Below are 16,588 nucleotides of genomic sequence, written 5' to 3'. Positions count from 1 at the left end.
TATATTTATCTGAAACAGTTTTATTTATCTCAGAAGTATGATAGAAAACATCCTCTGCCCCAAACTCTCTCAAACACCTTGCCTGGCAGTCAGTCTCTGGTTTTATTTGCCAACAAAGATGCTAACAGCCAAAATAAACAAATCACATATTACTCCAAAGATTTAATTTAAAATTTTTATGTTCACTATTCCTAACCCCAATTTCTCTTTTCAATGTTCCTTGTCCTTGAAGCCCACATCCTCATTAGGAATTAAGTAGGTGATAGAATTTGTGATTTCCCAGGATGTATAAAACCAAGTTAAAACTGATGCTTTTCACTGAAAGTTCTCACTTACAAAATTTCATCCAATAAACTCGTAAAATAATCACTGAGAAAAATGAACTGTTCTCTAAACAAAAAGATTCTGTGGCAAGTGGTCTGGAGGTCTTGGGCAGTGTCACATGATGTCAAATGTCACCTGATATCTGCTGGAGTCAAAGGTAGATGGTCAGGGAGGCTTGAGGCTGCCAGTCTCTCATAGTCTCATGCAGAGGGGCGCTCGGACGTGTTTCTGGCTGCATCCTGCTCCTATTATACTGTCTCTTTGTAGGGTGGGCATAAGGGGAGGTCTTTGTAAGAATGAGAATGGTCTTACAAGCAGAGACAGATCCCTTACAGGGTACAGGTGGACGCGGAGGTCTCCTGGGAAGCTGAGGCCATGGGCAGTCCTTTCTGCTGCAGTTTGTTGCCAGGCAACCAGGGAAGAGCCACTGGGACCATACTGTGGATCTTCCTCTTTCCATATAATGTCGATATCATTCCCATTTAGTAAGAAGGAAAACGTTAAGAAACCAGTTCCTGTCCTGAGTGATTAAGGGACAACTTATGGAAATACACCTGGAGCTACCTAATGCCTTGAACCTTCACCCTGTTAGCCATATTTCTCTCTGCCTCCTACAGTGTGCGCTGGTGATTTTAACAGTGCCAATTCAAAAAAATCAAATGGGTTTCTTTGCGAGTATGCGAATTTATTGCTTCAGTGTGCAAGCATACACTGAAAAGGCCTACTGTTTCTCAGTACACTTGAATAATTCTCATTAATGTCAACAATAGTTGTGAATGTACATCAAAGAGGGATAAAATGCGTTTGAAAGCCCTTTACCGTATCATTCACACAAACCCTCTTTTTGTATATGTGTTATAACATGACGAAATTTGCTCTTATTCTTTTCTCTAAGTTGAGGCAGTCTGCGTCAGTGTTCATTTCTTTAAATGTCATGATTGTAATTTCCTGCATTCAAAAAATTAATCATGTAGATGTAGCCAAAACTATGTGCTGTTCCAGGCCAAGTTTTGCGGTGTAGGAAGAGTGAATTACGGATGGTATTTTCATTGCTGTGGTTGTGATCATGCCTTGTTCAGAAACTGCAGTTTGAAATTGACAATGCACCATCATAATCCTTTTTTTCATGCAGGAAACACCCACTTAAAATAGTTTTCTTTTTTTCTCTGAATTCCCGTAGGCAGATCATTTTCACAATCAAGTTGCATAGAAACCCTTCATTCATGAAGGATAACATCTGAAATATATCAATGAAACATTCATGACCTCTGCTTTTCAGAGCAGTAGGCAGTGACTTTGAAACTTCACGATTATTTTCTTTGAAAAAGATCAAGAAACAGCACCTGCGTGGAGGTGTGTGTGTCTCTGTATGTGTGAGTCTATACATCACTCTAAAGAGAAGTTAGGAAGTGGTGGTCAGGAATCCTTGAGGGCAGAGGCAATGTCAGCTCATTCAGCTGTGTAGTCTCCATGCCTACAACTGGTCCTGGCATCGACTAAGCTCTTACAAATATTTGAAAAATACGTTTGCCAGTGGTATTCTGGAAACCTCCAGGTTCACCACAGTTTGTAAGTTTACAGTCAAAATCTTGTCTATCAAAGTCTGATTTTCCAAGAATATCCTAACATAGTCAAAACAAATGAGTGGATGTTTGCCTTACGGATTTCATGTTGTTTCTGTTTCTGTTTATTAGAAGTCATGCTGTAAAAGATGGATGACGACAGACCTTGTTGTTTTGACAGTGTACTAAGAATATTAGGTTAAAAGCAGAAAAAGAACTGGAGTAGAAAATGTTTTAATATTTAGACAATACTTTACCATTTGTATTAAACAGGAATCATAAAAGCACCATCAATAATTTCATATAAAATGAACATGGAGGTTACTTACAATGTAGCTGTCTATCAATTCAAGTCCATACAAGTATAACTCCAGCCAGTGACCTGATATCTATAAAGTGATGTCTTAGGGCTTTTCCAGTGGGAAAAAGCTATTAGAAATTCTACTTGTGATAGAAAAATAGCGGCAGCACCCACTGACTAGAGAGGTTGCATAAGGATTAAGGAAGCTGCATCGTTTAAATTCTACCTTAGTTCAAACATATTCAGATATTCCTGTCTCTGCTTTAGAAACATGCTTTATGAGATCTTAACATTTTACAGTCACAGAAGTTTCCTTAAGTACTTGCACAAAACTTTTTATTCAGATTTGGGAGGAAGAATATACAGATTTATTTTATTATTGTAAAAGTTAGAATATAGCGAAACAGCAATTTAAGAGGAAGGAATACACATTAGATATGTATAGTATTCCGTTGCTCTGGTTCCTTTTCTTTAAGTAGATTCAAATTAGTATGGAAAACATGAAACTTAATTCCCTTTTTATTACCTTAAATATAACGAATCATAATACAATAGGAGATTAGCTGAACATTTTCTATAAATTATGTAGGATTAGAAAATGCTCCCTATAAGCAGATTTTGGGATATCAATGACTGATTTCCTACTAAATATTTCTCTCCTTTAGTAAATGCACACTGTTTCTAAAAACATAGTGATGAGGTTTAGGTCATAAACATGGTTGTTTTTAAATATAGATGAGAAGAGAAAAACTGTCTAATTTGGAAATTGAGGTTTTTATGCCTTGTCCCAGTTGCTTGTGTTAACCGAGTCAGTTTTATGCGGACTGAACTAGGACTGAGGAAAAAGATATGTTGCCATATGAATTTTCAGTAACTATCCAGAATTGAAAACTCTAGCAATTTTTATAGTGGTTCTGAATGTTTCCTCTAGAGCACGAAGTGATCATGAACTTAAAAATGTAGAAAACATCTTTAACAGAGCATGTTGGGCTCTGAAAAGCTATAAATCCATTTTTTAAGTTCATTTCTTCCTATGAATACTGACTAAAATAAACTTCAATTTCAGTCTCTCCATGCATTACATTCAGTGCTCATGCCTTCCATAAAATAGTTTTTGAACACCTACTTATTCTGAACCTGGGACAGTTATGGCCATTGGGTAAACAGCAGTAAAAGTATAGGGACTTTACTTTTACTGTAAAAGTATAGGGACAAATAGGGACTATGAATAAAAATAAAATATAGAAGGACATAAAGAATGAGAGGGGCTATCATTTTACATTCCGTGGTCAGGAAAGATTTCTCTGAGGAGGTGATATTTGAACACAAACATGAATGAGGTGATGAATAAAGTAAAGGTATGACCCACATGTCTATCTGGAGGATGAATGTTCTAGAGACAGGGAATCAGGAGTGCAAACAACTTGAGGCATGAGTTTGCTTGCGTATTGAACAGCCAGAAGACCAGAATGGCCACGAGAGAGGGGAAAAGGTTAGAGGTCAGAGGTACAGCCAAGTTCTGTATCATGTGGAGCCTTCTAGGTATGGTGAGGCCTTAGAATTCTGTTCTGAGTGTGATCACTCTGGCTGCTGAGTCAGCAAGGCTACCAGGATGAAAAAGTAGAAGCACAGACTCTAATTAGGATGCTAAGGCAGATCTCAGTTGGAGATAATAGTGGACTGAACTGGTGGGATAATGGTGGAGTTGATAAGTAGTAGTTGAATGTTCGGTAGACTGGGCGTGGGTTACAGAATGGCATTGAAGATAGCCTGAGGATTTTCAGCTGAATATTTTCAGATATTGTTATTCTTGAGTAAATACATTTTATTACGCTTTAGAAATCTATAATAGAATAGGTTTGCCTGCTCTGAAAATCTGTTAAGTTTGGTAAACATTTCCTAGATGATCTCGGCCTTTCTTTCATCTTTGTCCTGTGTCCTACTCTTCCATATAGATCCCTAGCCTTCTCTTAAATTACTATTAAGCCAGTAGGTACCCAAATAGATCTTTATCTCATAGCTGTACTGGTGAAATACAATTCACAAGTCAAGTTTCATTTTTGCTGATTTATCATTCATTCTTTATTCTTAATTAGTTAATTGAGTCAACAAATATTTACTCATCCCTTTAGCAAATATTTGTTGCGTATCTACTGTGTGCCAGGTATACAGGACAAATTAAGACAGATAAAATCTCGCCCTCAGGGAACTTACTTCAAATGGAAGGAGACATAAAATAAATAGATGAGTAAACATGCGTAGTTTACCATATGCTGGTCAGCACTGTGGAGAAGACTAAAGCAGGTAATGGGGAGAAGGTACACTGAGTTAGAGGGGGAAGGAGAGAGTATTTCAGTTTAAATCAGATGTCAGAGAAGGCCTATATGAAAAGGTGACATCAGAGGAAAACTTTAAGCAGGTAAGGGAATGAACCATGTGTGTATGTGGAAGGAAATTGGTCCAAGGATAGTAAATGTATGCAAAGGCACAAAACTGGGAATGTGCCTAATGCGTTCTTGGAATAGCCAGAAGACCAGTGTGGAGGATGAAGCAGAATGAGCAAGAGAGACAGGAGTACTAGATGGGGCAAGAGGGTCAGATGGAGGCAGATTATTAGATGTTCGAATGAGAAAAGAAGGCATTGGGAATTTTTGAGTAGGGGGTGACATGTTCTTGTGTTTTAGAGGGTTCACTCTACTGCTGTGCTTAGAATGAGAAGGTAGTGTGGGGGCAGATGGAGAAGAAGGAAGACAGTTGGGAGGCTGTGTCAATATTGTTATTGTTGATTGCACAAGCACAATGCTCCACACGTGTTCCATGGTTTGCTTGCTGTCCTTAAGAGTCATTCTTACTATTGAATGATTTATCCCATATACATGGAAAGCGTTTGTTATTTTTTCACCACTTTTGGTTCACATGTATGTTTTAAATGCTCTCTCTCTGTCTCTGTCTCTGTCTCTGTCTCTGTGTCTCTGTGTCTCTCTCTCTCTCTCTCTCTCTCTCTCTCTCTCTCTCTCTCTCTCTGTTTTTCTGTTGAGCTTGTAAGCATCCTCTTAGCAGAACTTTAAATCTTCTGAATTTTTGTTTTACTAAGAGTTACCAAGGGTAGGTAGGGCAAATAATTTTTGCAAAGCATCTGAAGACTAAGCCAAGCATAGTAAATATTCTGCAGATAAAGACCAACATACAAATCCACACATATTCTAAAATTATCTAATGCTGACGCCATCGCTAGGAAGTAGGTGTATTGACCTGCTTTTTCTGTGGAGTAAAGTTAATATAATTTGGTTGGTATGTACAAAAGTATATAAGTTGGAAATTTAAGTAGAGCAGCCCCTATCCACGTTTTCATTAATCTGCAAGTATGTAATTATATCCATATATGTTTTTTACAGATACATTCACTTTGAGGTATGATTACTGTGCCCAAATTATAGCTAGCCAGTTTTTGAAAATTGCCTGTTAATGATAGCTCTCTCTAATTTCACAATAGTGACCAAATTTCCCAAGGCTAATTTTACCTTCTGTTCCTGCATGTCTCACTGAAGGGTTTTATGTCAAGCTTCTATACTAAAGTGCAGCGAAAGCTAAAAACATAACCGTGGGTAGTTCTTTAGCTTACTCTCAAAGGATTGTTGATCTGAAGTCAAAAGAATAGAAACACATTTGTAAGCAACTTTTGGGCTATAACTTTTGCAAGAAAAACCCAACTGTAGCATATCGTATAGAAAGAAGGGTTAGAAATATAACAAGAATAAAAAAAAATGAGTCTCTAAGAAAAAAAGCCATCACCAAAAGATATAGTCCAATTTTCCTATCCGCTAGGCAATATAAGGGATATGTCATGTGTGCTCAGAAATTATTGGGATTTACATTGTAGAGACTGTATGACCTCACTGTTTCAAGGAATCCAACCTGTCAGAGAACTACTGACAAGCCCACCAATTCCTCCAAGCCCAGTACTTCTAAAGTGCAATGGATTGAGCAACTCCCTCGCTGGGCATTAGAAGAGATGCCCCTTGTGTTTGTTCCCCTGCGGGGGCTCTATTTGTTCCTGTCCAAATAACTGGGCAGCTGCTGTGCTGGTCAGCTGAGGACAGATCTGCTAAGCACTGGGAGAGAGGGTGGAATAATGACATCTAGTGAAAAGCAAAGGAAGAGAATTGAGGAATCTCAAGAAGCAAAGGGTTGTTGAATGTTAATGAGAAGACATATACTAGTATGGGAAATAGATTCTGATATTTCATTTACATGCATGAAATGAGAATGCTGTTAAGCCAGCTTTCAATTGTTCCTGGGTTTGTTTTCTCATTTAGGTCATCTGCTTTTGTCCTCTCCTACTAATAATATTTTCAAAATGGAGATATACTTTAAAATATAGAAGTATGAAGGTCTGATATAAAAGTTCTGACAATCCAAAGCTATGTGACATAAAAAACGTAATTCTCTCTCAGTCCTCATAACTTCACTCCTCAGAGACAATCATTACTGACATGTATATATTTGCATATATTTTACCAAATCATTTTGATTAATTTACAAACATAACATACACTATATATAGTAAACTACAAACTGACAGTTTATTAAACCCACATCGTGAATATCTTTTCATGTCCATTTCTTATTCGTTGTATTGGCTGCAATGATATCCCATCATATAAAAGTACTATGATTAATTTTTAACCCACCCACAGCTGCTGTTGGACAGTTATGACCCACGTGTTCTCATGTGAACAGTATTGCAGTAAGTGATCACACACACACATACACACACACACACACACACACACACACACACACACACCTTTGCCCTTGTATGTGATTTCATTTCAGATAAAATTCAGAGAATATACATATTGTAATTTGGATGCATACTTTCATGTTGCCCTTTAGGAAAAAAATAATACTAATTTGCAATCTCACCAGGAGTTTATGAGAGTGACCCAGTTTTCTACATCAGAGTCAACATTGGAATTTGTTATTTACTGGATTTGTAAAGATTAAAAAGATTGACATTTCATTGCTATTTTAATCCAATGTGTTCAACTCGTGAGTTAGACACATTTTTATTGTCCATTGGTCATTGTGTATTTTTTGATACTTATCTATTCACATATTTTGTCCATTTTTTCTAATTGGGTTCATTTTACAGCTCACTTTTCAGAAACTTAAAGTTTTTATTAATTGCTTCATCAGTTTTTCTCATTTATTGTCCTTTAAGTATATTCTGGAGGGCTTTTCCTGCCCCAAATTTATTTTTTTAAAAAGTCTATCTCTGGTGTTCTTGTGGCTATATTTTTGCACTTACAATCATAGACTATTTATATGTTATTCTTGTCTGTACTTGAGTTCTAAATCTCAGTGAGAATTCCAGCAATTATACTAGACTTTTGGTAGAGGTTCTGTTTCCATATCCAGTGTGGCTTAAATAGTTTAAAATATAATGACAAGGTTTTTTCCTACTAAAATAACACCAAAATATCAACTATCACTATGGACCATAAAGCTCATCCAAAATGTAACTGCAGAACAGGAGAACCTAAGAAAATTATTTGCTACCAAATATCTTTTCCATCAGCTAGTTGGACTCTAATGCACTGTTTATTTCTATCTTGAAATGCAAACACTGTTGGGAGAGGTTGACTTTAGCCAGTGCCCATGAAAGAAGTTATTTGTCACTCATGACTTACTATCCTTCTGAGCATGAATACAAGCTCAGAATCATTCTTAAGTTACTACAGTGGGTGAATATAAGCAACCAATCAGTCAACCCTTGCAGTGAGCATATATTAATCACTTTTATGTATTTTTTAACATTATGTCCATCAATGAACTTATCAGACCTATTCCGAAGAGTTGATTTGTGATAGAAAGTAAGGGAAAGAAAAGAGGGTTACATAAAGGAAGGCTATAGGTGTTCAAATAAAACACATTTTTTTATACTATTGCAAATAATTTTACCATGAATTGCATCTTGTTTCAGGAGTCCTGAAGACTGCCATTTTTATTCTAGGAAATCTGCTGGAAGAAAAGTATGCTCAGTATCTCCTATAGCTAAGCACACATATTGTTAAAGCAGGAGAGAAAATAAAAAAGGTAGGGAGGAAAGAAGTGAGGAAAATATAGAGAACCATGAAAATATGAAACTTTCTGCAGTCACATGAAAAAGCAGAAATCAAATGTAAAAGAAAGTTCTCCGAAGTGCTTGGCAAGAAAAATGCTGATAAAAATAAAACATTTTTTATTTTATTTATTTTATGTATTCAATATTAGTCTACTTGAGCTTAAAAATAAAACTTTTTTTTTTTTTTTTAAATGGAAAGACCGGTGTTTGTCTTTAAAATATTTCCAGTTAGTGAGTATTATCCAAGACCAAATTTTATACTAGAAAACCAAGCCAACAATACTAATATTTCAATATAGTTCCTTAGAATTTTAATGTCTATTACTTAATTTTGTTGTTATAATGATCTATTAAAGAAGACATATCAACTATCATTACATCCATTTTATAATACATGTATACACACTTGTACATACTCATACACACACATACATATATATGCACACATGTGTGTATAAGCAGACATTGTTTCTATCTATCTATCTATCTATCTATCTATCAATCATCTATCTATCTATCTATCTATCTATCTATCTATCTATCTATCTATCTATCTATATCAATGAAATGGTAAGCCTCATATCATAACATAATAACAGAAGCAAAATGTAAAACCCACATCTTGTCATTTTGAGAATACATTGCAGACTGAGTGTAACTTACCTAATTGCCATTATAAAGGAAAAAACTGAACCCAGGGAGGCGAGAGTTAGTGATATTAGCAATGATTTTCAACCTGGTTTTTCAGCCTTTATACTGACAGAAAACTTCCTGAAATTAACCCAGTTTGTGGACACCAGGTAGTGCCTGGAGAAGCTTATTCTCAACCCCAGGGAACAGTGGGATCTGATTGATCACATATTTTAAATTGCAACCATTATTGCTCATCCTACTCTTTTGAGTCTCCTCCCATCTGTGGTTTCTGGGTCCGTCTCTGCAAAATAATGCTGAGTGCATATAGATCCTGAACCCGGGGGAAAGGCGAGGAGGGGGAAGAAGCATAGCACAACCATTTCTTGTGGTTAGTGAGTACACTCTCTTCAATAATTTCTTTAATATTGAGACTAAAAGGGCAAGAAAAAAACTTATTCTGTCCTTGAAAACTCCATGCTCAGGGAGAAGAAACAGCCCTTTCATATCCCAATATATAGATACATTATAGGACAGATCTCCCTTCTCCCTCCCTCCTTTCTTTCCTCTCTCTCCCTTACCTAAGCGGTGGTTCACACCTAATTGGTGGTTCACAGCAGTAATTGTAAATTATTTAATATTTACCTTATTGTGTTTCAGATTTCACCTTTAATATTCACTGTATTGTGTTTTTACCTGTTATCTATAGGAAAATAAGTACACCTAAAAATAACTATGTAATGTAAGAAAGAGAAGGAGAACTTCTTAAAGGTCAGGGACAGTTAGTTCACAGGCTCAGTGAATGTAAAAGCAAATTTATTTAGAGAAGGTATTACGTTTATCTTTTGAGGAATTTAATGTACAAAGAATTACAAAAAATGACATATCCAGCACCTAGAATTAGTAATGGATAATAGTTCTTTTATTTGTAGATGCTTTTAATTGAATGGGATCATTATAATACCAATATTACAGATATGACCACCCTTGCCTTTTTTCCAACACCTACATTCCTATTATTCTTCCAAACCCAGAAGCTACCAATATCATACATTTAGTATTTATCCTTTTGTTCCGTTTTACACACATAGGTATGCATTCACAAATAGTCTAAGAGTAATATTTTGATGTATTTTTAACTACCACTTCAAAGATAAATATAGATCATTCTATGTCTTGCAGCATTATGTTTTTGAGACATATTCCCATATTCTATTTGCTTTATAATATTCCATCCTGAGATTGTTCCCTATCATATGAATGTCTTTATCCATTTCTCTGCTTGTGAACACTTAGGTAGTCCCCTTGATTCTGCTATTAAAAAATAAATACTTCTTTGAGTATGTATCTCTGTATACATGTGTTCTGTTAGGTATGTATTCAGAAGTGCAATTGCTGAATTGAGCTGTGTGATATACACGTACTTAAATTCACTAGTGATTACCAAATTATCCTCTAAGTGACTGTATAAATTCATGATCCTGCTAGCTGCATCTAAGAAGACCATTCTTTTTCCAAATCTTCCCAATACTTGATATTATTAGATATATCTTTTTTTATTAAATGTATTGGGGTGACATGGATTAATAAAATTATATAGGTTTCAAGTGTACAATTACATAATACATCATTTATATATTGTGTTGTGTTTCCCACCCAGAGTCAGTTCTCCTTCCTTCACCATATACTATTTCACCTCTTTTACCCTCTTCTACCAACCCCCTCTCCTTATCCTCTGCTAACCACTAAACTGTTGTCTGTGTCTATGAGTTTTTGCTTGTTTGTTTGTCTTGTTCATTTGATGGTTTCAGTTTTACATCCCACATACGAGTGAAATCATATGAGTATCAAATTAAGTGGAATGTGATTATGTTAATAATTAATTTCTTCAATAATTAGTGAGATTGGATGACTTTTCATAATTTATTGGCTGTTCTGGTTTCCACTTTTCATCTCTTTCCTGTGGTTAGTGAGTCCATACTCCAGTAATTTCTTTGATACTGAGACTAAAAGTGCAAGGAAAAAATTCTGCTGTCCTCTTTTCTGACTGACTATTTTTCTTATTATTGATTTGTACGGGTTCTTTACAAATTCTGGAATTTAGAGGAGTAAAGAATAACTCAGTGTTTTTGGCCTGAGAAACCACAAGAATGGAATTTACTGATATGAATGGGACTTTTTTTTCCTGTATATCAATTTATTAGGATAGTGATAAAACTATTTCAAGTAGATACAGTAACGCTGTAGAAAAGGCAGTGATAATTATGGTCCAACTCCAAAAACAAGAGCAAAATAGTTTCTGGTTCCTTCTACTCACCCTGGGACAGAGCTAATTCTATTTTGCCAGGATTTGAATCACATCAGTGATGAAGAGGGGTCCAATTAACAGCCACCGCCATCTCTCTCTTCTAGAACTTTCTTTCTCCCAGTGGTCTCAGGCCAGCTTTAGAGAGGAATTTTTAATGTCAATGTTACCTTTTAGAAGATACCACAAATTACTTGAATATTATTGAAAGAACAAGCTTTGTTTGAAGAGTTTGGCTCATCTCATGGCTCCAGTAGCTTTCAGATGGCATGTGGTACAGATCAGATTATGAATGTCACCAGAAAATCTAAATGTGTCAACTCTGAACTGAGGAGTCGGATACTTATCCTTTCGCTCTAATACATGTTGTAATCCTGTTGTGTCCATCACTTCTGTTTTCACCTTGCTTATAGTGAACTTTGATGTCTAGAAGTGATTTTAATGTAATCAAGTTTATTATTTTTTCACAGTATGTGCTTTTTAAATAGTCTTTAAGAAATACTTTCCCACCTGTGTTCTTGTAGTCTACTTTATTCTAAATAGATTTAAAGTTTATTGTTTACATTTATTTTTAAGTTCGTTTATTGAAAAGATCATCTTTTCTCCATTGAATTACAGCACAGTGTTGAATAGGAATGGTGAGAGAGAATATCTGTGTCTAGTTCCTGATTTTATAAAGAAAGCATCTATCTACTTTCTCAGCAGTTAGTATGATATCCGCTGTCAATTTTTTGTAGATATTCTTTATCAATTTGAGGAAGGTCCCCTCTACTCCTTGTTTTCTGATTGTTTTTATCATGGATGGGTATTGGATTTTGTTCAATACTTTTTATATGTCTATTGATAGGATTGCATGATTTTTCTTCTTGAGCCAGTTGATACGATGGATTATATTAATTGATTTTTGAAAGTTGAACTGGCTTTGCATGCCTGGGATAAATCCCATTTGGTCATGCTGTATAATTTTTTTTTTTTTTTTTTTAACATTGTGAGATTTAATTTGCTAATATTTCATTGAAGATTTTTGCATTTGTGTTCATGAGAGATATTGGTTTGTAGTTTTCCTTTCTTGTAATGTCCTTGTCTGTTTTAGGAATTAGGGTAATGCTGGCCCAATAGAATGACTTAGGAAGTAGTCTTTCGGCTTCCATTTTCTGGAGAAGATTGTAGGGAATTGCTATCATTCCTTTCCTCAATATTTGGTAGAATTTCATTTTCACACTCTTACTTTTTTCCTCCAACCTCTATTTGTAGAATTATTTTTATTCTTTCTGAAACATACCTTTTAGTAATCCTTTCATTGCTCATTTGTGTGTACCAATTCGAATACCTTATGTCTAAAAATGTCTTCATTTTATTTTCATGCTTATTGATTGATATTTTAACTTGATAAACATATTTCCTTGGTACTTTGGCAATATTATTATTCTATTGTCATTTCTGTTTTTTATGAATAGTAGTCTGTTACCGTTTGTATTAGGACTGTGTTCATTCTGATGGGTCTGGTCCACTGGTACCAGTTTCCACGTAATGACTTTGTTCCCCATGTGCAGAATGTTAAGAATTTTTTGCTAATAGATTTTATGTATAAGTGAAAATTTTTAGAAAAATCATCTTTTGAATTCAGGGAATGTTTTAGTCTAAAGAATTATATTTTCTATCATAAAATTTTATCCTGTTACTATCTGTATACATTTTTTCCTATTCTCACTATTATTTCTTTTTGGAATTTCTACTGATTTTCTGTTTCTTATCTTCTTTTTCATACTTTTTATCTCTTTATAACTTTCTTCTATTCTTGAAAGACTCATGATTTATTTTATTATAGTAATTTATTCTTGAACATCTCTACAGTTTTAGTTATTGAATGTTTTATTTCAATAACTATATTTTATATATTATCTTTTTTGATAATTTTTTGCATTTGTCTGCCATTCTTTCATAATATCCCCCTTTTGTGGATTCTATTTTTGCCCTCTTGAAATATGCTTATTTTTAAAATCCCTTTCAGATTGTTCCATATGCTCGTTCTTTTAATTGTAAATTCGCTAGTTTATTGATGCTATGGAGTTTACTTTGTATTTTTAATGTATATTTTTCTTCTATAACTGTATGTTGGAGAATCTCCTCATTCCTTTTTAGGTGATTTTATAGGTTTCATAAGTTCTGAACCAATATTTATATTTTAGATTTGATTCTGAGTTCAAGAATTCTGTAACTGAAAGGTGGGTTCAATTCAGCCCCCCATCTCTCCCCATTGATCAATGTGTGTGCTTATGGTTTTTATTTGGCATAGGTAGGGTGTTCTCTTTTTCTACACATGTTCTCAGTAAGCAATTTGTTTTAGGATGCTAGAACTTGGCTGCTGAAAAGAAAATTTTGAGTCACCATTCACTTAACGAATAGCCCTTTCCTAGGACCCAGCTTTAATAGGAAGCCCAGTGCTATTTCTCTGATTCTAGTGATAAGACCTCCTGAGTCTACTGTCTTTTAAAATTGGCTTAAAACTTCAGTCCCAAGGGCACATATCTAATCCCCTTCCCCCTTCGTTCTCATAGCTTCAATTCTTGCTGGATTTCTGATACAGGGATATTTTCCTTCTTTGTCCTCCAGTTTGGGCATATATAGTCCCCAAACATCCTTAAGTGAAAAGAGAGGGCTATGCCTATGTTTACTCAATTCATCATCTTGACTGGAATGCCCAGTCAAGATGGGACTTCCAGGGGGGAGGGAGTCTTTTTCAGTGAAGCTTAAGTGCCTGATTGGCTACTAGTAAAGTTTTTAGCCATCCTTTGGAGTGAATGTGTTTATGATTCTTAGTTATAGCTGTTCTTTTTAGAATTACTGTTTAAGAAAGAAGATTCCTTTAGTGGCTCCTGTCAGCTTTCCTTCTTGGTGAAAATAGAATATTGGAACATGTTTTCTCTCTTTTAGTTCCTATTTTTCTATAACACGCTGCACTGTTAAAAGGACCTTCTGGACAAGTACAGGCACTTTCACTAATCACTAATCACTAAATTAACCTTCTGTGATTTAAGTTTTTCTGAGATTACCAGGCATATCAAGAGCAAATCTGAATAATCACTAGATCATTTCACAGCAACCTCCTTTGTCAAATTATTACTTTTATTTTTCATTTTGATGAAATTTTATTATGAACTAACCCTCCCCAACATCAAAGCTTCCTCCGTACAAATAACTAGAAGACACAGAACCTGCTTTTGTAAAGGTTGTGTGTTATTCATTCCTTGCTGTGTAGCAATATTACCACAAACCTAGTGGCAATACATGTTTATGACTGTCTTATAGCTTCTACAGTCAGGAATCGGGGCATGACATACGTGGTTCCTCTGATTTGGGTCCCACTAGACTGCAACCAGGATTTTGGCTGAGATTGTTACCTTATCTGAGGTTCCATGAGGGGAGGCTGTGCTTTCCAGTGTTACTCAGGTTGTTGGCAGAATTCAGTTTCTTGCAGTTGTAGGACTGAGGGATTGGGTTGCTTGCTGGCTGTGGGCTGGAGGCTGCCCTCAGGTCTGACAGGCCACAGGTGGAGCTTACTACGTGGGGCTTCCCGGTAGGGCCACTTGCTACTTCACAGCCCACCAAGGAGAGGGCCATTAGCAGCAGAACAGGCACTGCAGTCCGTGTGAGGGAATCACGTCATTATGTACATCCCATCGTAGTGGACTTTTGCTATGGCTGGTGTCTTCAGATATGTTTATGGAAGGGGCTGGATGGGATGAGGGTGACCAGGGTGGGTGTTAGGGTATCTTAGTAGGAGCTATCATTTGGGGTTGAGTAACATTGTGTATTTGTGAGGAGGGTATGTGCATAAGGTGCCCATGGACTTTGATGTTTGGGCAAAGTGGCCACTGGGTTATTGTGTGAATGATCTGATGTGTCTGTCTGTCCTGCAGCTTGACCATTGCCTGACCGAATCCTCCGAAAGTCAGCAAGTGATACAGTCCCAGGACAGGTGAGTCACTTATTGGGCTTTTCCTCCAAAAGCCTTTGACTGGGATCCCAGGATCACACTCCATTGAACCACGAAGGAGAAGGTTCTTTCTCCTGAGCTCTGGGGCTGCATCTTTGACTCTTGGGGGCAGGAGTCCTGCAGTTGATCTATGCTTATTTTGGGCTTCCTCCAGGTGACACTTCTAACACCCAGTGGAAGCATACTGGACCAGGGCCTTCCTGGACTTCCACCCTCTGCCCTGTCCATAGATGCAGAAACAGTTGCAGTATAGCACCCCCCAGGCTATGACTCACAGCTTCCCCTGGAGCCACCCCAGGTAAGTCCCTGTATATTTGGTAGGTAGTGGGTGGAGTTTTGCTGCCCAAACTCCAGGCCCCAAGGGATGTCCAGCATGTGTCCTTCCAGATGGGTGTCAGTGTCACTGCATCTTTTGGGCAGCCACAGGTAAATTTTTTTTTAACTGAAAAAAAAAAAAAAAATGTGTTAATATACATGTAATATAAAACTGACCACCTTAATAATTTTCAGTGTACCGTTCAGTGGTATTAATATTTACACTGATGTGCAATCATCTCCACCACCCATCTCCAGAAGTCTTTTCATCTCGCAAAACTGAAACACTAACTTCGCATTCCCTTCTCCTCCCACCCTCTTGTAACCACCGTCTGCCATCCATCTCTGCGAATATGACTATGCCAGCGGCATCATATAAGTTTGATTATCCAGCATTTGTCCTTTTGTGATTGGTTCATTTCCCTTAACATACATCCTCAAGGTTCATGTATTTTGTTGTGGCACGTGTCAGAATTCCTTCCTTTTTTACTTTTTAATTTTTAATTTTTATTTTTCAGTTGCAATTGATATATAACATTAGTATCAGGTGCACAGTATAGTGATTAAACATTTACATAACTTACGAAGTGATTACCCTGGTAAGTCTAGTAGCTATCTGACACCATACATAGTTATAATATAACAATTACTTTTTAATTCTTGTAGAGTAGAAACATAACTCAAAATATACTATGTCCCGTCCCTTGCAACGAGGGTTGTGGGGAGCGAGCAGGGCGGTGCAGGGTTAAGAAAGGACAGTCACCATGAATAGAGTTTAAGTGGGGCCACGGGACCTGGAGCCTCAAGGACTGGGCTGGGCGCCTAATCGGCCTACGCATTAGCTTTTATTAGTTAGGTGAGGAAGTAAAGGAGATAAAGCTTGTCAATCTCGATCTGTGAATCCCATACATCATAATAGGAAAAGGGTGATTCAAGCCAATCACCCTTGCCTGCAGGCAGCTGAACCCTAAGTCTCAGGATGCATGTACTTCCCCAAGGGACAAACCTATATGCATATGAATAGATG

General features: G+C 36.5%; 1 long non-coding RNA gene across 1 annotated transcript in view; it reads left to right on the top strand.

Moving 5' to 3' along the window:
* LOC148758514 (uncharacterized) overlaps positions 1 to 15,678 on the top strand; it is a 203,891-nt gene extending 188,213 nt beyond the window's left edge. Inside the window, exons 2-3 of the long non-coding RNA XR_016020551.1 lie at positions 15,170 to 15,228; positions 15,401 to 15,678. This is a non-coding gene — a long non-coding RNA (uncharacterized LOC148758514). The remainder of the gene's footprint in view (positions 1 to 15,169; positions 15,229 to 15,400) is intronic.
* Positions 15,679 to 16,588: the final 910 nt, after the last annotated feature.

Source organism: Rhinolophus sinicus, chromosome 3 (assembly GCF_057876585.1).
Source record: "Rhinolophus sinicus isolate RSI-liver-muscle chromosome 3, RSI-T2T, whole genome shotgun sequence".
Classification (NCBI taxonomy): Eukaryota; Metazoa; Chordata; class Mammalia; order Chiroptera; family Rhinolophidae; genus Rhinolophus; species Rhinolophus sinicus.
The sequence above is the reverse complement of the archived record's forward strand: the minus strand, read 5'-3'. Positions and strand labels throughout refer to the sequence as shown.